Here is a 24,482-nt window from a genome sequence, read left to right as displayed (position 1 = left end):
AATAACTGAAAAGAAAAAAAAATAAAAAAAATTCTAAGTCACCCTCACACTTTATACTACACATTGTCCCTAATGTGCAACAAAAATTATAAAAGAAAGAGGTTACCTAGTTGGCTTGATAAGTTCATCGTAATTGGTGGGACTACTCCTCTTTTTAGTTTTGGTTTGCAATTGTAGTGCTGTAGAAAATTGTAGGGTTCCTACAAATAAAAACAAAAATCACATAAACCTATATATAAAAATACTAAATCCTAACTAATTAAAGCTAAAGAAAAAATAAAAACCATCCCAAATAAAAATATAGTAAAAAAATCCAACTATATAAAATCGTTCAAAACTAGTCGTAATCAGGATCTGATGCTTCATCTGATTTGCTTAATTTGCCTTTTGACTCCTCCTCTAGGTCTTCTTCGGGATCTTTATCGTCTCTCAATTCCCTCCCCTTGTTTAGTTCGCTATTTTCCTTATACTTATTAGTCAAGAATTGTGGTTGCTTCATCCCGCTTATCCTTGCATATTCTTCATAAATTGGTTTCGCTTCTTGCATCTATTGAACCATCCATTCCAACTTAGGTAAAACAGTTGTACCTAGATGTGGTTTTGACTTAATGGCCCTCTTTTGTTTCCTATTTTCCACCAAATGTTTTTGATTTGATTCATGTATTAGCAATTTCGATGATGGTAGGCAACTTTCTGATCTTCCCATTGTTATTTGTGCTTGTTTACACAAGATTGTTATTAAATGCAAGAAAAGTAATTCAACATTATTTTTCCTGACACAAAACAACATGCTCTAGTACATCCATGCAACAACATAAATTCTTTCTCTCTATAGTATGACTTACAACATTGTAGCTTGAAATGTGTCTATGATGGACATATTAGAGGATGGATAAACTCGAGTACTAATAAATTGTAGCAACATTCATTCTTTTGAAGTTAGTTGTGCTTGTGGGACTGATGTTGGGAAGTTTGTTCTGGGATATAGTTCCCACGCACCTTGTCTATTTTTTAGAAGATTGATTATGTCATCCTTTTTCTCCCTCGGGAATTACAAAAGATCTGTTCATTGTATAGAATCATAAAGAGATATAAGGGTGGCATAATACCTTGACATTTCCAATGGTGATACAAGAGTTTCTTTTCCCTGGATAATTAACTGACACCATGGCATATCCTCTTCTTGATTTTCCTCAGCTTCTTTCAAAGTGGCGTATAACTCTTGGATGATCAAGATGTATGCTGGTTCTTTTGGAAGCGTACAAAGTTTTTTCCAATTGAGTGTTTCGATTATGTCTCTTGTCTCCTTCGTCAAAGATGCTAAAGGTTTAAAACCTCTCTCTTGAAGTAAATCTCTTCGTTGAATTTCTCTCAAGTATTTCTCTTTCTCTCTCTTTCGGAGATCTTTAAAATTATCAACAATAGATTCTTCATTGTGTTAGTTGTTGTTCATGGCTTTCGGGTTAAGAAACATGGAGTACGCAGAGGATTCGCAGAATCCCAAAGAAGAGGGTGGCAAACGTTGCTTTGAGTGACTATGACAGTTTAAAGGGTACGATAGCTACTAAGGCCATTATATAGAAGCGGTTTAGGGCTTTACTTACCGTCCAATGTTGGAGAAATATCTAAAGATCACGTTGAAGTAAAATGGAAAGTTTCCAAAATCAGCTTGTGTCTCATGCCAAATGGAATGCATGGTGCAACATGACACTGGTTTCTCCCCTATATGTATTGAACTCAAAGGTATGTCACACCTTAGAGAGGATGTGGTGTGACACGACTACAAATTTTGACTTCCACAGGTTCACGGGGATTATGTTGCACCATGAGGTCATGGTGTGATGACACAACTCTAATTTTACTTCTCCAGAACTTGTAAAAGGTTTTTGGTGGCTCGTACATGTATCCCACTAATGTCTAGCTCTACCTTTGTCAATGAAAACCTGTTTCCTACTAATATTAACACAATTTAGCTACACTACTTCATAATCTAATACATGGAAAACATGTTAATATTCAATATTTACAAATTAATTAAAATTTATGATTTGAAATTTATGTTGCGTTACTAGGATTGAATTTTACCATCAAATTTAGATGCCGGTCTCACCTGTCTTGGTCCTTCATAATACGGTTTCCTAGTTTGATTTTAGACACAGATTCAGATGCCTCTTCACTTAGCTCATGGTGCTCAGCTTGCTCCTCTTCATTTGTTGGTTTGTCTGGTGGCTTCAACTCCTTGCCTAATAGCAAAGCACCTACTTTTACATGTTCCTTCCCATTTCTTCGAGAATTATTTTCTGTATTACTAGGGAAACTCTAGCCATTCTGTTTTCCAGTATCGTTATTAATTGGATCATTGGTCACAGAGGCTGTCTATTTGAGATTTGAGTCGTTCTCATATTGCTTGGACTTGTTACATGTTCGCATTTATTTTTTTTCGTCTCCCCTGTAGTCGATTGAATCATTGACCACATGTAGCATGGTCATTCCTTATGGCTCATTTTTGAATTGGCGAAGGTTGGTAAAGGGATTTTTGTCGATTTTGAAATTGATTTGCACATCCTTGGTTGCCTCCCCATTTGAAGTTCAGATGATCCCTCTAACTGGGATTATAGGTATTTGGATAGAGGTCTCGACCCCTATTAATTGCGTAGCTTTCTTCCTCTAGTTCGTCATTTGAATGTAGCTCCACTCTTATTGGCTTGATGAGTGCCTCCAAATGGTCAAGTTTCTCGAGGATTTGTTGGAATCATTCGTTGTTTCCTCTGATTATCATTTTTTCCACTGGAGGTTTTGATTGGTACATGAATCTCTCATTGGGCAACATGTACAAATTCATAACCATGTATTCTATAATTTGATAAGCATGTTTGTACGTATGGAACATGAGAGATCCATCGACTATGTAACAACCCGATTTAGACCCTATTCGGAACGGTGGTTTCAGAACCACGAATCTGAGTCAAAAAAAATATTTTGAAATTACTTTGTATGTTTATTATGTTTGAATTTATATATGTGAAATTTTCGTGTTTAAATTTTGTTGTTTGAGTTTCGATTTAATAAAAAGGGCTTAATCACGTAAAATGAAAAGTCGATGGTTAAATGTGAAAGGGGCCAAATTGATGTTGTCTTTATTGCATAAGGTATTTAAGTTGCAATTAGACCATAATTATATATGATGGACGGTTGTGACCTTATATTATAATGGTTTTATGTTTTAATTTAAAGGTTAAATATGTAATATGTGTAATAATATGTTTATAATAAAACATAAAATTAAAATAAGCATGCATATTAATTTTTTCTTGCTGAAACTTGAGAAAGAAAGAAAGAAAATATAGCTTAGGGTATTCGACACTTTGAAAGCTTGATTCAAGGTTAGTTTTTGTTCGGTTTTTGATAATTTTTACGTTTTTGAGATCGTTGCAGTGTAATGTACAAAGCCCATGCTTGAATTTCTAATTTTGATGAATATTTTAAGTTATTCCATTGATGAATAATTGAGCTTTGTGATGTTATATGATGAATTATGAAAGATATGTTTTGGATTAATATGTTTTGACTTAGAATTTTAGATAATTTTGAGTAATTAGGCCTAAATTACAAAAATAATAATTTGAGGGACTAAAATGTGAATTAAATGAAATGTATGGACTTGTATGAGCATAAGGAAGATTCGACCTAAGCATGGTGTGTGCAAATTTTTCATGTTTTGTGTTTTGTGCAATTTGGACAAAATTGTAAAAAGTGTAAAATGTTAGGGGTAAAATGTTAATTTTCCCATTTATGTGTTTTTGGACAAAATTGAGTGAAAATATGTTTGAATGAGTTTAATTCAAGAACCAAAGAAATCGGATTTGGATCGGGGGAAAACCAAAGTTATTGATTAGTCATCCCGTTCCGATTACTGTTGTCCGAGGTAAGTTTAGAAGCAAATAGATATTGTTTATTTGATTAAATACGAACTATATATATGCTGAAATGTATAATGTGATAGTATATATGTGAAAGCCGAATATGTATAAGCTTGGAATCAATGTGTACGAGTTCGTTTCGATCGAGTTACGACGGCCGAAAGCCCAGTACGAACCTTAGGAATAGCTAGGATACATATGTTATGACATAAGATTTTTGATATGTGTTCTCGAGAAAGACCACGTTTGGGACGTTGGCATCGATATATGTAGTTATGTGTAAGACCATGTCTGGGACATCGGCATCATATTTGATTCGTGTAAGACTCTATCTGGGACAGTGGCATCGATATGTGATAGCATGTAAGACCACGTCGGGGACGTTAGCTTTGTATGATATATGTGATTATCCGAGTATCCTATTCAATTTCGAATGGTTCAATGGGTAATGATAATTTGTGATAGAATGTGTAAAACGAGCTAAAGTGATCAGGTATGTGATAGCTTAATACCTATTTGAAATAAGATAAGTAGGTTACTTGATATGTGTTGCAAATCATATATGGTGTAAATGAAAAATATATGTGTATATAAAAAGTACATTCCGCCAAAGGTTAAGTACAGTGATATCATATTTGAGATCTATGTGCAAACGTTTGGCCTTATGAATATAAAATGTGAATATTTATGAAATGATTCATGAATATATGTATATGAGTTTATGTATATTCGGTTAAATAATGATATTATGGCTTTAAGATTGAATGATATTTTGATATTGGATATATGTATATTTGGCTAAATGAAAGTATATGTTGTATATGAAATTGTAAGTTTGAAATTAAATGTGATTATTATAGTATGGATTGGTTTGGTTAATTGAACTGATATTGTCATTGAGTTATTTATTGCTTATGACTTACTAAGCTATGATAGCTTACTCTGTGTGTTTATGTTTGTCTCTGTTTTATAGATTTTGGAGACTAGTTACGAGCTCGGGGATCATCAGCAAAGTCTATCACACTATTGACTATTTTTGGTACTTTATAAGTTTAAACTTGAACCTATGGCATGTTTAGGCTAGGTTATATTTGGTTAAGTTTGAAGTTGTGTATATATTAAGCCATGCAAAAATGGCTACTATGTTATGTGAGTATATGAAACTTTAGTTAAGTTTATATGTGTTATATGCATTGAAATTGGTTGATGATTTTAGATGTGTGTGTTTGGTTGATTCAGCTATGGTTCATGTATAGATAAAAATATATGTGAACTTGGTTGTTGTGCTTTGTTAAGGTATCACAAATAGCCTATGATTAGCTCACTTTCGGTAAGTTTGATATATTTTGTCTTTGTGAATGGTTTATTAATTTGGCTTAGTAATGGAGTAAAATGATAATTATATATATATATTCAAATGTGTATTAGTCATTTTGATTCAGTTTGTAATGGAAATGTATGTGCATACATTATGCTAATGGTTGGTTAATTAAGTACGGTTGATGAAGACAAATAATGAGTATGTTATATGATTGTTTTGATTAATATGCTTTGTTTGAGGTACGGTAATAAAAGATCAAAATGTTAGGTTATATATTGAGTTTGAAAATGTGCCATATTTGTGGTTAAATAATTTGGTATATAATAGATAGGTATTTTGGTATGATTTGCTTTGGTACTAGTGTTTAAAATTGATTATAATCATAATTTTATGTGGCTAAATGAATATGCTTGTTTATGTGTATTATATACACATGCCTATTATGCCGTGTGAATGTTTAAAATCTAGCCAAACATGCATAATATATGAATTGGTATAGTCATGACATAATTAACGGAATAGGTTAAAATGCATATACTATAGTAACATGAAAGGTAGGTACGATCATATATTAAGTTTGTTAATGTTATAAATGTATAATTATTCTATAGTGCATGAAGAGTGTTAAATGACAATGTTGAATTGGGTTTTGAATGGTAATGCCTCATAACCCTAATTTGACAATGGATACGAGTTACGGGTGTTACATTTGATTGGTATCAGAGCTACGGTTTAGTCGATTCTAGGACTAACATAGCTCGTGTGAGTCTAGCTATACATTCCATATTATATATTGTGATAGTGTGTTGACTTCTGACATTTGAAAATGTTTTTTCGTATAGTAATGGATCCCGATAGAGTCGTAGCTTTGTGATGTTAGATGATGAATTATGAAAGATATGTTTTGGATTAATATGTTTTGTATTGGAATTTTTCATGATTTTTGAGTAATTAGGGCTAAATTTCAAAAATAATAAATTGAGGGACTAAAATATGAAATAAATGAAATGTACGGACTTGTATGAGCATAAGGAAGATTCAGCCTAAGCATTGTGTGTGCAAATTTTTCATGTTTTTTGTTTTGTGCAATTTAGACTAAATTGTAAAAAAGTGTAAAATGTTAGGGGCAAATGGTAATTTGATCATTTATTTGTTTTTGGACTAAATTGAGTGCAAATATCATTGAATGAGTTTAATTTGAACATGTATAGATCAAGAACCAAAGAAATCAGATTTGGATCGAGGAAAAACCAAAGTTATCGATTAGTCGTCCCGTTCCGATTACTGTTGTCCGAGGTAAGTTTATAAAAAATAAATATTATTTATTTGATTAAATACGAACTATATATATGCTGAAATGCATAATGTGATAGTATATATGTGAAAGCCAAATATGTATAAGCTTGGAAATCTTTGTGTACGAGTTCAATTCGATCGAGTTACAACGTCCGAAAGCCTCGTACAAACCATAGGAATAGCTAGGATACATATGTCATGACATAGGATTTCTGATATGTGTTCTCATGTAAGACCACTTCTGGGACACTGGCATCGATATGTGATAGCATGTAAGACCACATCTGGGACGTCAGCATTGTACAATATATGTGATTATCCGAGTATCCTATTCAATTCCGAATGGTTCAACGTGCAATGATAATTTGTGATAAAATGTGTAAAACGAGCTAAAGTGATCAGGTATGTGATAGCTTAATACTTATTTGAAATAAGGTAAGTAGGTTACTTGATATGTGTTGTAAATCATTTATGATGTAAATGAAAAATATATGTGTATATGAAAAGTACATTCGACCAAAGGTTAAGTATAGTGATGTCATATTTGAGATCTATGTGCAAACATATATAAATGATTGTATTCGGCCTTATGAATATAAAATGTGAATATTTATAAAATGATTCATGAATATATGTATATGAGTTTATGTATATTCGGTTAAATAATGATTGTAGACACTCAATTTTGCCCGGCCCATTTCAGTATTTAAAATAATAACCCCCCCAAAAAAAAAACGAAGTCCAAGTTCAGTCCAGAATTACAAATATAATTTGGCCCGATCGGAATGGCCCATTACTTGAAAAAATTTAAGGTCCATCTACAAGCTTGACTCATATGAAAATATAATCTTCAATGATATGTAATCTTAGATATGATACAATCTTAAATATGATTGCAATCTTAGATATGATACAATCTTAGATATCATTGCAATCTTAGATATGATTGCAATCTTAGATATGATATACAATCTTAGAAGATATGATTTTGTAATCTTGGAGATTTAATTTGTAGATATCCTTTAATCTTAACCGTTGATGTAATTGATCTGTACCGTTGGATTTGGGGAGGCTCAACTATAAATAGAGGCCTCTCCCTTCATTGTAAATGACTTGAGTTTTGGGAAGCAATAAGAATTCTTGAGAGCATTCACTCAAATTTCTCTCCCTCTTGCATTCTTACTCTCTCTGGTTTGTTCTTATTTTATTCTTCGTCTATCTTAGTTTTTCAACCTTTTTTAATTTCACCCCTTTTTTATATACTTTTAAACTTATTTTTAATTTATTATATATATTATTTATTATATTATTTATATTTTCAAAATTTGTAAATTATTATTATATATTATATTTTAACTTATATATCTTATATATTTATTTATTTATATTATATATTATTTTAAAACTTACATTTTATATTATATATTATAAATTATTTCATTTATTATTATTTTTATATACTATCATATATTATCTATTTTAAAATTCATATTAAATATTATATTTTTATGTATTATTAAATGTTTATATTATTTGATATAATACAATATCATATTTTTTATTATTTTATCTTAAAATTAAAGTTTATCTATAATATATTATTATCACCCATTTCTAAATTGTATTTTAATTATATACACATATATCCAAATTACTCACTTTATTTTATTAAACCTTTTATATTTTTTATATTATAAATTGTCCATGTATTAAATGCTATTTTCATGATTTTATAAAGTGTTGATTGCTTGATAACATATGTTATTATATTATTATTATTATTATTATTATTATTATTATTATTATTATTATTATATATATTATTGTATTTGTTTGTCTTGTTTTGTTTTATACAATCATACATCATGCATCATTTTCTCGTTTGTTAATATGTTTAAATATATGTTGAATTACATGTTTATATATTTTATCTATTCTTCTTTAATATATGTTGTTTTTTATGTATATTTTACTTATTTAAAATTTGCCATATTTTATATTTCTTATATATATATATATATTAATTAATGTATGACATTTATGTTATTGTTATTATGCTTTTATTTACCTATTTCTATAATATGTTATCTTGTATGTTATGTTTTATTATGTTAATGTGCTCCTTCATGCATCAGTTTTAAAAACGAGACTTCAAAGTTTTCAAAAATAAAAAGGCAATGCTAGGTGTTTGGAAGCTTCAAAAAAGTAGTGCTCTAACTTATTGGGTTGCAACTTTTCTCGTTGAGTTCGAATAGTCAAGTACCCTTCTAATTTTTTTTAAGGTTTTCAAAATACAAGCAACTGTCTTGGAATTTCAAAGCATTGTGTCCTAACTTATTGGATGTGGCATTTTTTCGTTTCGAGATAGGGATTTCAAAAAGGGGGGCTAACTTAGTGTCAATATTTTGATACGAGTGAATCTCAATTTTCAAAATCAAAATATTCTAAAGAGGATTGCATCTTAAAATTTTTGAATTTCCGACATTAAAGACACTTGATAATCAATTAGGTACCAATTTTTGGGCGTTACGAGGATGCTAACCCTTCCTCGTACGTAACTGGCTCCCGAACCCATTTTCTGATTTCGTAGACCAAAACTAATGATTTTAAAACAAAATGTTTTAAAGGTGATCCAATCACACCTAAAAAGATTGGTGGCGACTTCCGTTTTCATTTTTCTTAAAGTTGATTCCCATTTTCCAAAACTCGATTTGAAAATGGTTTCGACAATGATATTATGGCTTTGAGATTGAATGATATTTTGATATTGGATATATGTATATTCGGTTAAATGAAAGTATATGTTGTATATGAAATTGTAAGTTTGAAATTAAATGTGATTATTATAGTATGAATTGGTTTGGTTAATTGAATTGGTATTGTCATTGAGTTATTTATTGCTTATGACTTAGTAAGTTATGATAGCTTACTGTGTGTGTTTATGTTTGTCTCTGTTTTATAGATTTTGGAGACTAGTTTCGAGCTCGGGGATCGTCAGCAAAGTTTATCACACTATTGATTGTTTTTGGTACTTTATAAGTTTAAACTTGAACCTATGTCATGTATAGGCTAGGTTATATTTGATTAAGTTTGAAGTTGTGCATGTATTAAGCCATGCAAAAATGGCTACTATGTTATGTGAGTATATGAAACTTTAGTCAAGTTTATATGTGCTATATGAATTGAAAATGATTGATGATTTTGGATGTGTGTGTTTGGTTGATTCGGCTATGGTTCATGTATAGATAAAAATATATGTGAACTTGGTTGTTGTGCTTTGTTAAGGTATCACAAATAGCCTATGGTTAGCTCACTTTCGGTAAGATTGATATAGTTTTTCTTTGTGTATGGTTTATTAATTTGGCTTAGTAATGGAGTAAAATGATAATTATATATATATATATATTTGAATACGTATTAGTCATTTTGATTCAGTTTGTAATGGAAATGTATGTGCATACATTATGCTAATGGTTGGTTAATTAAGTACGGTTGATGAAGACAAATAATGAGTATGTTATATGATTGTTTTGATTAATATGCTTTGTTTGAGGTACGGTAATAAAAGATCAAAATGTTAGGTTATATATTGAGTTTGAAAATGAGCCATATTTGTGGTTAAATAATTTGGTATATAATAGATAGGTACTTTGGTATGATTTACTTTGGTACTAGTGTTTAAAATTGATTATAATCATAATTGTATGTGGTTAAATGAATATGCTTGTTTATGTATATTATATACGCATGCCTATTTTACCGTGTGAATGTTTAAAATCTAGCCAAACATGCATAATATATGAACTGGTATTGTCATGACTTAATTAACGAAATAGGTTAAGATGCTTATACTATAGTAACATCAAAGGTAGGTATAGTCATATAGCAAGTTTGTTAATGTTATAAATGTATCATTATTCTATAGTTCATGAAGAGTGTTAAATGACAATGTTGAATTAGGTTTTGAATGGTAATGCCTCATAACCGTAATTTAGTGACAGATACGAGTTAGGGGTGTTACATTTGATTGGTATCAGAGCTACGATTTAGTCGATTTTAGGACTAACGTAGCGCGTGTGAGTCTAGCTATACATGCCATATTATATACTGTGATAGTGTGATGACTTCTGACATTTGAAAATGTTTTTTCGTATAGTAATGGATCCAGATAGAGCCGTAGCTTTGTGATGTTAGATGATGAATTATGAAAGATATGTTTTGGATTAATATGTTTTGTATTGAAATTTTTAATGATTTTGAGTAATTAGGGCTAAATTGCAAAAATAATAAATTGAGGGACTAAAATGTGAAATAAAATAAATGTATGGACTTGTATGAGCATAAGGAAGATTGTGCAAATTTTTCATGTTTTTTGTTTTGTGCAATTTGGACTAAATTGTAAAAAAATATCCAGGGTAAAATGGTAATTTGACCATTTATTTGTTTTGGGACTAAATTGAGTGAAAATATGTTTGAATGAGTTTAATTTGAACATGTTTAGATCAAGAACCAAAGAAATCAGATTTGGATCGGGGAAAAACTAAAGTTGTCGATTAGTCGTCCCGTTCCGATTACTGTTGTCCGAGGTAAGTTTATAAGCATATAGATATTATTTATTTGATTAAATATGAAATATATATAGGCTGAAATGTATAATGTGATAGTATATATGTGAAAGCCAAATATGTGTAAGCTTGGAAATATATGTGTACAAGTTCGATTCGATCGAGTTACGACGTTCGAAAGCCCCGTACGAACCTTAAGAGTAGCTAGGATACATATGTCATGACATAGGATTTCTAATATGTGTTCTCGTGTAAGACCATGTCTGGGACGTTGGCATCGATATATGTTGTTACGTGTAAAACCATGTCTAGGATATCGGCATCGTATTTGATTCATGTAAGACCTTGTCTGGGACAGTGGCATCGATATGTGATAGCATGTAAGACCCCTTCTGAGATGTTAGCATTGTACGATATATGTGATTATCCGTGTAACGCCCTGAAATTGGGCCTAGAAGTATTGGGCCTTGAGCATGGGAACGGTTAGGAGACTGCTCAAAAATATTTTAGTTAAGCAAGAAAGTGACACAAATTACATGTTTTCTATACTGGATTAGAGATTTGAGTGTGTTTGGAAGTGTTTGAGAAGCCTAGGTTCAAGTCTAGGCTTTTGCAAAAATTTTAGTTTTTCCCCTTAAGTAAACCTTGGCTTTAGCTTGTAGGCCTTTTAAATAACAATGCATGTATTATGTCACAAAAAGCCTTGTGGTTTGGTGGCAAGTGGCGTGACTTGGTAATTGGGAAAACTTGGGTTTGAATCCCATAACAAGCAAGGAGTATTTATATTGTTAATAGGGTGGCAACTATTTGAATTGGATACAAACTCTACTGATGTGGTTGTAGAAGTGGTCAAAGGGAGGAAATCAAAGAATTTGAAAAAGGTGGTAATGGATATAGAGGAGAGTTGAGTGGAGAGAATCATGGATTTGAAATTTGGAGAGTTTGAATAGATTTGAATTGGTCAAATGAGAGTTTTGAGGAGAGAATAGGAGAGTGGATCGTGGAATAAGAGAGTTGGGTGTTGTCTGCCGAAATTGGGATTCTTTATGTGCCATAATCGGTCTTAGGCATTAAGTGCCCAATAGGTTACTTCTTTCCCTTTACCGATGACTTTTCTCTCTCTTTGCTCCTCTCTCGCTACTGTTTGTATGGTAGCCGAAATTTGGCAGTGGCCTTTCGGGTACGTTTTGGATTAACTTAGTTTGATTTTATCTTGCAGTAGGGTACTTCTGTTGGACAAAAACTTTCCTTTCTCCATCACTCTCTTTTTCCCTAGTGTTCAAGGTATTAGCTAAACTTCTTTTCCCCTCTCTTCTCCCTTTCTTTTCTCAACCAATCCCTCTTAACTGATTTCACCTTCTCTTCTTTTTCCATTCGAATACTTGGGGCCCTATTTGCTCTTCTCAATCGTAGCTGAATCTCCCTGTGTTGATTAAGGTAAATGGGTTCTTCTCTGTTTATAGCCGAATCTAGTGCTTGCAGTCACTGCTACTTTGGATGCTCGGTTATCCTTTCCCTTCTTTTCTCTCTATCGTTTTATCACTCTCCTCTAAAGCATCTTTGTCTGTCGTCTCTGACAGGGGTGTTAGTGTAGGCCGAATACTGTTACCAACCTTTTTGGTTCTACGTGTTGGTAAGTGGTCTCACTTGGTTCATTATATTCGCATATATGGTATGGGTTAACATGATGCAGTCGTAATGCAGAGTTCATCAAGGATCTAGAAGTTCGTCCTAACTAGCTGTTTAAGGCAGATAAACCATGTTCATCTTGTCGCGGTAGGTAATAGTTACAGTTGGGATTTAAGAGTTGTGAAGAGGGTATTAACCTTATTGAATATAGACTTATTATTTACCATGTTTACTTAAAGGCTGTGGTGCTCGTAGACTCGTATCGGTCTTCGCAACCAGGTGTGTAATCGTTCCCCACTCAATTACTGTTAAAGCCAAAAGAGGTGTATAATCACACCCCTGTTAAACTGTGATTTGGCAAATTTCGAAAAGCCGAAATGTTGAAACGCCGGCATTCGAGGCCTCACGAGCCTGTGAATGTACGTGGCGCAATCCAAACCCACAAAAACGTGGGTGATAGGCTGTAGAGGCCGCCATGAGCGCTCTCGTAGGCTTGGGCCTCGATGGGCCCGTAAGCCCGTTTGTGTAAATTTAACTGTAGGTGAGAAGTAGTTGGGCTTGTCATGTCGTATACATGGCATAGGCCGTTCTGGGCCACGTTGGGTCGAAATGGGCCGTGTGGGCCCAATGGGCTCGTGAGCTCCATAAAGATTAAATCGATGGTGGTCATGTTGCCCCACTTGGGCCGAGTAATGGGCCTTGGGCCCATTTACACCGTTATGATCATTTAGGTTATCTGTGTCATTTGAGGCGACTTTAGACCTTCGGAGAGGTCGTTATTTGACCGTAATACCCTTATAGGGTAAAATGATTGTAATAGCCCTGTAGGGTAAAATGACTGTAATACCCCTGTAGGGTAAAATGACCGTAATACCCCTGTAGGGTAAAATGACTGTAGTACCCCTATATGGTAAAATGACGATTATGCCCTTATATTCCGTATGACTAATGTGATTATGTTTTACATATATGATTGTACTGAGTTTGACTTTGTATACATGTAATATTTATAACATGACATATTGCACGGGGTTGGGATTTTGATATGGAGGAAGTATCTTGTCTTGGTGACTATGTCACATTCAACGATCTTGGTGACTTTGCCACATTTATCGTTTACGCGACTATCTTTGCATTATTATTACCGACTTTTTGCGCAATATCGCTGTATTATGGGTGGGTCGATTTATATCCCCACATCTTTGTGTTGGTTGGTACGGGTGGTGTCTTTGTTTGGATTTGGGTGGGATGCATAATTGCACTACATGTCTTGATCTTGCATTGGGCTTAGGCCCACGATTCTTGTATAGGGCTAAGGCCCGCATCTGATTGATCTTGAATAGGGCTCGAGCCCAGATCGTTACTGTCTGGGCTTAGGCCCAGACTGTGTTATTCACTGTTTATTTGCTATTGGGATTACACACTGAGTTTTTGTAAACTCACCCTTTCTTTTAACTGTACAGATAATCCTCAGCCTTAGACGGTTTGGAGCCGCGAGGGACTTAGGGGTGGCCACACGATTGCTGATGTTCTATTGTTGACTCTATTTTTTAAAAAATTCATATTGGGTTTTTGATATGTAATAAGGCCATTTGTGGGTTTAAGTTTTAATTGGGCTTTTGTTTTCTTATATTAAATTGCTAGTTTGGGTAAAGAAGAGGTTTTAAAACAATTATTATTTTCTAAAACACTCATTTTAAACTCCAAATACTTAAAAAGCTTCTGCATTTTTAAATCAATTTAATATAACACTGATGGTTTATAATGTAAACGTTCGACTAGAACTTTTGTTAGATAATAATAATAGGATTTAAATTCAGCAATGGATTTTTACCGAAAAGATTAATTTTCAAAAAACACTTTGATGTGACACGTCAAATTCAGCCATAACGTCTAGGCTGAGTTTGGGGTGTTACAATCTGAGTATCCTATTCAATTCTGAATGGTTCAACGGGCAATGATAATTTGTGATAGAATGTGTAAAAGGAGCTAAAGTGATCTGGTATGTGATAGCTTAATACCTATTTGAAATAAGGTAAGTAGGTTACTTGATATGTGTTGCAAATCATATATGATGTAAATGAAAAATATATGTGTATATGAAAAGTACATTCGGCCAAAGGTTAAGTATAGTGATATCATATTTGAGATCTATGTGCAAACATATATAAATGATTGTACTTGGCCTTATAAATATAAAATGTGAATATTTATAAAATGATTCATGAGTATATGTATATGAGTTTATGTATATTCGGTTAAATAATGATATTATGGCTTTGAGATTGAATGATATTTTGATATTGGATATATGTATATTCAGCTAAATGAAAGTATATGTTGTATATGAAATTGTAAGTTTGAAATGAAATGTGATTATTATAGTATGAATTGGTTTGGTTAATTGAATTGATATTGTCATTGAGTTATTTATTGCTTATGACTTAGTAAGCTATGATAGCTTACTGTGTGTGTTTATGTTTGTCTCTATTTTATAGATTTTGGAGACTAGTTACGAGCTCGGGGATCGTCAGCAAAGTCTATCACACTATTGACTGTTTTTGGTACTTTATAAGTTTAAACTTGAACCTATGGCATGTATAAGCTAGGTTATATTTGGTTAAGTTTGAAGTTGTGTATATATTAAACCATGCAAAAATGGCTAATATGTTATGTGAGTATATGAAACTTTAGTCAAGTTTACATGTGTTATATGCATTGAAAATTGTTGATGATTTTAGATGTGTGTGTTTGGTTGATTTGACTATGGTTCATGTATAGATAAAAATATATGTGAACTTGGTTGGTGTACTTTGTTAAGGTATCACAAATAGCCTATGATTAGCTCACTTTCGGTAAGTTTGATATATTTTGTCTTTGTGAATTGTTTATTAATTTGGCTTAGTAATGGAGTAAAATGATAATTATATATATATATTCAAATGCGTATTAGTCATTGTGATTCGGTTTGTAATGGAAATGTATGTGTATACATTATGCTAATGGTTGGTTAATTAAGTATGGTTGATAAAGACAAATAATGAGTATGTTATATGTTTGTTTTGATTAATATGCTTTGTTTGAGGTACAGTAATAAAATATCAAAATGTTAGGTTATATATTGAGTTTGAAAATGTGCCATATTTGTGGTTAAATAATTTGGTATATAATAGATAGGTACTTTGGTATGATTTGCTTTGGTACTAGTGTTTAAAATTGATTATAATCATAATTGTATGTGGTTAAATGAATATTTATGTGTATTATATACACATGCCTATTATGCCGTATGAATGTTTAAAATCTAGCCAAACATGTATAATATATGAATTGGTATAGTCATGTCAGAATTAATAGAATAGGTTAAAATGCATATACTATAGTAACATCAAAGGTAGGTACGGTCATATAGTAAGTTTGCTAATGTTATAAATGTATCATTATTCTATACTGCATAAAAAGTGTTAAGTGACAGTGTTGAATTGTGTTTTGAATGGTAATGCCTTATAACCCTAATCCGGTGATGGATATGGGTTAGGGGTGTTACAGACTACTCTATCCAAGTTAGATGTAATGCATGCGTCAACACTGTTATAGAATATTTGCATCTGGAGCAATGCTTGCAGTCTGTGGTGTGGGCATTTTTTTTAGAATTATCTTGAAACGTTCCTATGCTTTGTACAAGGATTCTCCTTCAAATTGTTTAAAATTGGCGATTTCTCACCTCAGTTGGATGGTTCGACTAATCGGGAAAAATTTATGGAGAAATTTTTCTGCTAAATTATTCCATGTGGTGATGGAACTCGGTTCTAATGAGTCTATCCAATCGACTATGTTATCTCATAGTGAGAACATAAATAGCTAGAGACACATTGCATCATCAAATACCTCATTGTACTTGAAGGTATCACACAGTTGAAGGAACAACTTTAGGTGCTGATTCGGGTCTTCGATCATGTTGTAACAACCCAATTTCGATGAAATCGGAACAGTTGTCTCAGGACCACAAATCTGAGCCGAAAATAAAATTTAGTTTTATTTTATTACATGATCCATAATATGATAGACATGTCATGTGAAAATTTTGAAAAGAAAATTTTATCGATTATGTGCTTAATTACGAGAAGGACCAAATCACGTTAAATGTAAAAGTTGGATTATAGTAGCTAGAAGGATCAAATAGCTATGGAATTCAAAACTTGAGGTCCTTATATGGTAATTAGACCATTAATGAAAGCATGTAGATATTTTGATATGACTCATCCATGTAAAAAAAAATGCTAAGGACTAAATTGGAAAGATAAAAAGTTATTAAATGACAAATTAATTAAATGAAAAAGAAAACAATTTCATATCATCTTCCCCAAATATTTCCATGGAAACCCTAAGAGAGAGGAAGAAGACTTATCAAGCTTATTTGGGTAAGTATTCAAGCCCCGTTTTTAGTAATTTTGATATTTTTGAAGTCGAGATAGCTTAATCTATCTATTTGGGGGATCAATTTGTAAAGTTATCAAAGTATGGAAAATGGTTTATGGAAGTATATGCTGGAAATTTGAAATTTATGGTAGAAAATGAAAGGTTGTTGATAGATAAACAACTTTTACAAAGTGATTTTTGATGAAAACATGATTTAAGAACTAAAATGAAAAAAGGTGAAAACTGTAACACCCCGAACCCGAGACCGTTGCCGGTGTCGGACACGAGGGGTTAACAAGCCAAAACCACTTATGGCACCGACCAATTTGACATTCCCAGGCAAGCTGGAAAACTGCATCGCTGTCGCCTTAAAAGCATATCTCGAGTTTCACAACTCGAAACTGATTCCGTAAATTTTCCTGAATTTAGACTCATATATCCATCCATGGATTTATTTCTAGAATTTTTGGTCGGGCCAATTGGTACAGTTTATTAGTTAAAGTCACCCATGTTACAGGGGTCGACTACACTGACCTTCGCCCGTTACAACCTGAATATCTATCTGTACAGGGTTTCAATACTGATGCCGTTTGTTTCTAATGAAACTAGACTCAAAAAGGAATCTGCACATATAAGGCATGACTTCTAATTCATTCTGGATAATTTATGGTAAATTTTCAAAGTCGCGACATGGGACCCAGAAACCGTTCTGGCCCTGTCTCACGAGAACTTTAATATCTCTCGGTATACTGTTCATATGATTGTTTCGTTACTTTCATATGAAAATAGACTCGTCAAGGTTCGATCACATAATTTATTCACTATTTAACACCATTCTTACAAATTTTGGTGATTTTTCACATCCACGTCACTGCAGCTGGCAGCATCTGTTTTTAAGGTAGGCTTTACCTATATTGTAGTTCCCATGAACCAACTATAGTCTAGTCATACTTAGGTCCACATATGATCATATTTAGCCATTCCAATGGCTGATCATGTGACCAACTCTCTCATTCCAAACCATAATCACATCATGAAACCAAATATAATTACAAACCACAAATGGTCTAATTCCATACTCCACTATTACGAACCATTTTCGCATGGTCGTACACATATACATCACAAGTACTTAAAAACAACCGAGGGTAGTCCTATACATGCCATATCCAAAACTCAACTAAAGGAGTACCAAAAAGGGCTTTGATAGTGTGGTTGACTTCAACTTCTATGATCCCGAATCCGATCGCTAACGAGCAAAATCTATAAACAAAGAAACAAAGAAACGGAGTAAGCAATTTATGCTTAGTAAGTTTCGAGCCATAATATACACACAACCAAAGCATAGCATTCAAGTAGCTAAACAATAATTCATATGCACAATTTCTCAAAGACATGCTTACTTCACAATCCCAACTCTTATATTCATACACAAATAATGGCCTAGTTAATGCCGATAGCTCATTTATCATTAGAGCGAATATTCATACGCACTTACTCATAGTGTGCAAAGCACACACAAAACATACCTTGTTGTTGGGAATTTCACAAGTTCATTAACTGAAAATTTTCCAGCAGCTTATAAATTTCAAATCACATACCTTCGGAGTTTATCCGGATATAGCTACTCGTTCAAAACACCTTCGGGACATAGCCCGGTTATGGTAACCCGCACAAACGCCTTCGGGACTTAACCCGGATATCACAACTCGCACAATTGCCTTCGGGCTTAGCCCGGATATCATAGCTCGCACAATTGCCTTCGGGCTTAGCCCGGATATCACAATTCGCACAATTGCCTTCGGGCTTAGCCCGGATATCACAATTCGCACATTCATTCACATCTTTGTTTCAATTTCATAACAAACTTTTATGCACATTTTACTTAATCAAAAATATCATTTCGGCTCAATGGCCATATACAAGGGCACAATTTCGATTGCTTATTACTTCATTCAATCGAATCAAAATCTAAGTTTCGATACTCGAAAACTTACCTCGGATGTTGTCGAACGATTCCGATGGCTATTCGACTACTTTTTCCTTCCCTTTATCGAATTTGGTCCCCCTTTGCTCTTGAGCTTAATTTAACAAATTATTTGATTCAATCATTTGAGTATCGAAAAGAAGAACTCAAGGCACTTAGCCCACATATATTCACTAGACATTAAAGTCACATAAGTACGGAATTCATGAATCGACTCAACACACAAAGCCTTCAACATGCTTACTCATGGCCGAACAACACAACCTCTTAGGCACTCATTCATGGCCGATTATGCATGTTGATGTTGAGGCCAATTACATGTTTAACACCACACATGAATGGCACACATTTTACTAGCTAATGCTTTACATATTGTAGCTCAATACTTATAATATAGCATCAAGCACTCATATGGCCGATTATACTTAGTCATACTTGCACCAATCAACAATAAATTCCAAGATTTTCACATCATATGAGTACTAGGCCGAATGTACTTCCAATTTCACAACCATTCTTCAACATTTTCTTCTTTAAACAAACATATTTATCACCTACTTCATAACCAAAACATCATGTGCAAACATATACACACATATAGGTGCAAGGTCGAATTCTCAAGGTGTTCACAACCATCTAAAACACAAATTTTACCAATCAAGTAACAAGCATAAATCATGCTCATGAATGCATCATGGCGAATACATCACATTCATACCCCTTTCAACTTCGGTCATGGTTAAACAAAGAACTCAATGTCCTACTCAAGAATACTAAAAGAAATTTCAAGAGTAGTCAATCCTTCATTACATGCATCATCAACAAGCTTCACATTTAGCATGCAATGGCTTTAACACAATATCAACCTTGGCCAAACACCATTTTCATGGCATAACAAGGATTTGAACCATGGCTAACATGCACATCAAGTTAGCAACCAAAACAAGCATGAATCTCATGACACAACCTCAAACATACCTTAATCTTGATGCAAGTATGACCAAATCTCCTTCTAGTTCTCTTCCAAGCCAAGCATGAAGCAAAACTCCTATCTTCTCCCTTAGCATTTTCGCCAAGAAGGAAAGAACAAGGATGAACAAATTTTTTCTTGTTTTTCTTTCACATACACGGCAATGGGGGAAATGCCACACTCACACACATTTTTTTTCTCTTCTCTTCCCACAACTTAATTATTAAATCATTTCCCTCATCATCCATTAACAAAACATGTTTCAACATGTTTTCTTTGCCCATAACCCTTGTCATGGCGGCCACTAAGCTTCCTTTTGGGGAAATTTGACATGCAAATCCCTTATTTTTGCATGCATGATTAACTAGTCATCACACATTTCCCCATCATACTTTCAAAGTTTACTACTAGGTCCTTTCTAGTGAAATTCACCTTTATAACACTAAATCGAATCATCAAAATGCCACACACAAATTAACACATATCATAGGCATCAAAATAAATTTTAAATTATTTTTATGCCTCGATTTTGTGGTCCCGAAACCACATCCCGACTAGGGTCAATTTTGGCTGTCACAACTCTCCCCACTTAAGAAATTTTCGTCCCGAAAATCTTACCGTAAATAGGTTTGGGTAACGCTCTTTCATAGGGCTCTTGGGTTCCCAAGTAGCTTCTTCCATCCCGTGTTTGAGCCATAACACTTTTACTAACGGAACCCTTTTGTTTCGCAACTCCTTCACTTCACGAGCTAGGATACGAATCGGTTCTTCTTCATAACTCACATCGGATTGAATTTCAACCTCTGATGGACTAATTACGTGCGATGGATCAGATCTATAGCGTCGAAGCATCGAAACATGAAAGACATCGTGAATCTTTTCAAGTTCAGGGGGCAAAAATCAAATGATATGCAACTGGACCGACTCACTCGGATATCTCATATGGCCCAATGAACCTCGGGCTTAACTTGCCCTTACGGCCGAATCTGAGTATCTTTTTCCAAGGTGAAACCTTGAGAAACACTTTATCTCCCACTTGATGCTCGATGTCTTTACGCTTCAGATCCGCGTACGACTTTTGACGATCGGAGGCTATCTTCAGATTTTCACGGATCACTATCACTTTCTATTCAGCATCTTTAATCAAGTCCACCCCGAAAATTTTGCTTTCACCGAGCTCCGTCCAACACAATGGTGTACGGCATTTACGCCCGTACAAGGCCTCGTAAGGTGCCATCTTAATACTTGATTGAAAACTATTGTTGTAAGCGAATTCAATCAAAGGCAAATACCGTTCCCATGAACCACTGAACTCGAGGATGCAACATCTTAACATATCCTCAAGTATCTGAATCATCCGCTCGGATTGACCATCGGTTTGGAGGTGAAAGGCGGTGCTGAAATGCAACTTCGTACCCAGAGCCTCTCGCAACTTCTTCCAAAATCGCGAGGTAAATCTCGGATCTCTATCCGACACGATGGAAATAGGCATCCCGTGTAATCTCACAATCCGAGAAACGTACAATTCGGCTAGTTTGTCCATTGAAAAATCCGTACGTACGGGGACAAAGTGAGCCGACTTAGTCAATCTATCTACAACGACCCAAATCGCATATTTCTTACTCGCTGACAATGGCAGTTCGGATACAAAGTCCATTGTGACTTGATCCCATTTCCACTCGGGTATCGTGATCGGCTGAAGTAATCCTGAAGGCACTTGATGTTCCGCTTTCACTTGTTGACATATTAAACACCTCGAAACGACGTCGGAGATGTCTCGTTTCATACCATGCCACCAAAATCGACGTTTCAAATCATTGTACATTTCCGTACTCCCCGGGTGGATTGCCATTCGGCTACAATGGGCTTCTTTCAGAATTATCGAAATATGTTCCGAATTCTTTGGAACACACAGACAATTTCTCAACCTCAAACAATCGTCATCATAGATTTGAAACTCCGATTCCTTGTTCGAACACACTCAAATTGTTTGCAACCAGCTCATCGTCGACTTTACGAGCTTCACGAATTTGACGTATCAATAATGGTTTGGCTTTCAATTCAGCTACTAACACATTGTCGGATCGAACGGACAAGTGCACGCTCATCGCCGTAAAGCTAATAATAATTTACGACTCAAGGCATCCGCAACCACATTCGCCTTTCCGGTGATAGTCAAAGACCGACTTATAATCCTTTAACACTCGAGCCAACGTCTTTATCGCAGATTTAAGTCTCTTTGAGTCATCAAATATTTGAGACTTTTATGATCCGAATACACATGGCACTTCTCACCAAATAAGTAATGTCGCCATATCTTTAAGGCGAATACGATGGCGACCAATTCGAGACCATGGGTCGGATAATTTTTCTCATGTGGCTTTAATTGCCTCGACGCATAGGCCACAACTCGACCTTCTTGCATCAATACGCAACCTAACCCAAGTAGGGAGGCGTCACTATAGATGACAAACTCTTTGCCGATTCGGGTTGCACTAGAATTGGGGCTTCATCAAATAAGTTTTCATTGATCGAAACTTTTCGACATTTCTCCGTCCATTCGAACTTAACATCCTTTTGGAGTAGCCGTCATTGGCGTGGCTATCGTTGAGAAACCTTTTACAAATCGTCGGTAATAACCGACAAGCCCCAAAAGCTCGAACCTCGGTAATATTTCTGAGGCTTCCTATTAAGTATGGCTGAAATTTTGTTCGGTCGACTCGAATACCCGATCTGAGATACCACATGTCCCAAGAAGCTAACCTCTCTTAACCGAACTCACACTTGCTGAACTTAGCATATAATTGCTTATCCCATAAGATTCGCAAAGACTAACCTCGTGTGTTCAGCATGTTCAGCCTCATTTCTTGAATAGACCAAGATGTCATCAATGAACACGACTACGAACCGATCCAAATATGGTCCGAAGATCCGATTCATCAAATCCATTTTCGAGAACACTGAGGCTCCCTTCAGTTGATCGAACAAATTATCGCTACGCGGTAACGGATATTTGTTCTTTATCGTCGCTTTATTTAGCTGACGATAGTCGATGCACACCTTATGGTTCCACCCTTCTTTTCACAAACAACACCGTGCACCCCAAGGTGAAAAACTCGGCGAGCAAAACCTCTATTCACCAATTCTTGCAACCGAGCTTTCAACTCCTTTAATTCCGTTGGTGCCATACGATCTGAGCTATCGAAATTGGAGTGGTACCGGTACCAATTCAATGCCAAACTCTATTTCCCGAACAGTGGTAAACCCGCAATTCTTCGGGAAAACATCCGGTATTCACAAACCAATCGACACGATTCGGGTTTCTTTTCTAACTCCTTGTCATCTAGAACATACGCAAGGTATGCTTCGCACCCTTTCTTACGTATTTACGGGCCAACATTACTGATATTACAGCTGGCAACCCCTTTAAGTCCGTAGACTCATCCCGAATTATCTCGTTATTTGCGCACCTCAGATCAATAGTCTTGCTTTTTCAATTTACAACCGCATCGTGCATGGTCAACCAATCCAAACCAAGAATAACGTCGAATTCGTCGAATGGCAAAAGCATCAAGTCTGCCGGAAAACAAGAACCTCGAAATACTAGGGGACTTTTCTTACACACTGTGTTGACAAGCACGTAATGACCCAAGGGGTTTAACTCCCGAATTACAAACTCAGTAGACTCAATGGGCAAAGTCTTACTGGATGCTAAGGTTTCAGATATATAAGAATGAGTAGGACCGGGTCAATCAAAGCAATCACATTAGTGTAAAGGAGAGTAAGAGTACCGGTAATAACATCTAGCGAGGAAGCATCCTCACGTCTGCAGTATGGCATAAGTCTTAGCGAAGCACGAGCCTCGGATCGATGGTAGCATCTCTAGATCCTCTCTGACCGCCACTAGCATTGCCCATATTTCTAGGTGGCCTACCTCGAGTTGTGGTAGCACCCGGGTTCCCACTTTGATTTACGTTTTGTTCGGATAAACTCGGGCAATCCTTAATGAAATGATCGATGATCGCACTTGTAATAGGAGCGGTCACGGAATCTACAACTCCTAGAATGCCACTTGCCACAATATTGGCACTCAGCTCGTCTCGACGATCATTGCCAACACCGGCGATCAAGTGACTCAGCGTGCCCATAGGGGGTCGATCGCGGTCTCGTCTAGAAAAGGCTGAAATGTCTCTAGACCGCCTAAGCCATCTCTAAATTTCTTTGATGATCGGGAAGGGCTTCTCAAGACCTCTTCTGAAACTCCTTGCTCCCACTTTAGCTTTTCTTTTCTCCATACTGAGCTCCTCGGCTTTGCACGCTCGCTCCACAAGAGCCACAAACTCTCGGATTTCCAAAATGCCAACATACAGCTTAT

At 34.8% G+C, this 24,482-nt stretch overlaps 1 non-coding gene across 1 annotated transcript; it reads left to right on the top strand.

The window, feature by feature from the left end:
* Window positions 1–16,355: 16,355 nt before the first annotated feature.
* LOC128291934 (small nucleolar RNA R71) lies at window positions 16,356–16,462 on the top strand. The gene has a single exon (XR_008281918.1). It is a non-coding gene; the product is annotated as a small nucleolar RNA R71 (small nucleolar RNA).
* Window positions 16,463–24,482: the final 8,020 nt, after the last annotated feature.

Source organism: Gossypium arboreum, chromosome 4 (assembly GCF_025698485.1).
Source record: "Gossypium arboreum isolate Shixiya-1 chromosome 4, ASM2569848v2, whole genome shotgun sequence".
In the NCBI taxonomy this organism is placed as follows: domain Eukaryota; kingdom Viridiplantae; phylum Streptophyta; class Magnoliopsida; order Malvales; family Malvaceae; genus Gossypium; species Gossypium arboreum.
Note: the sequence above shows the minus strand (reverse complement) of the source record. Positions and strands in the feature narration are given on the sequence as shown.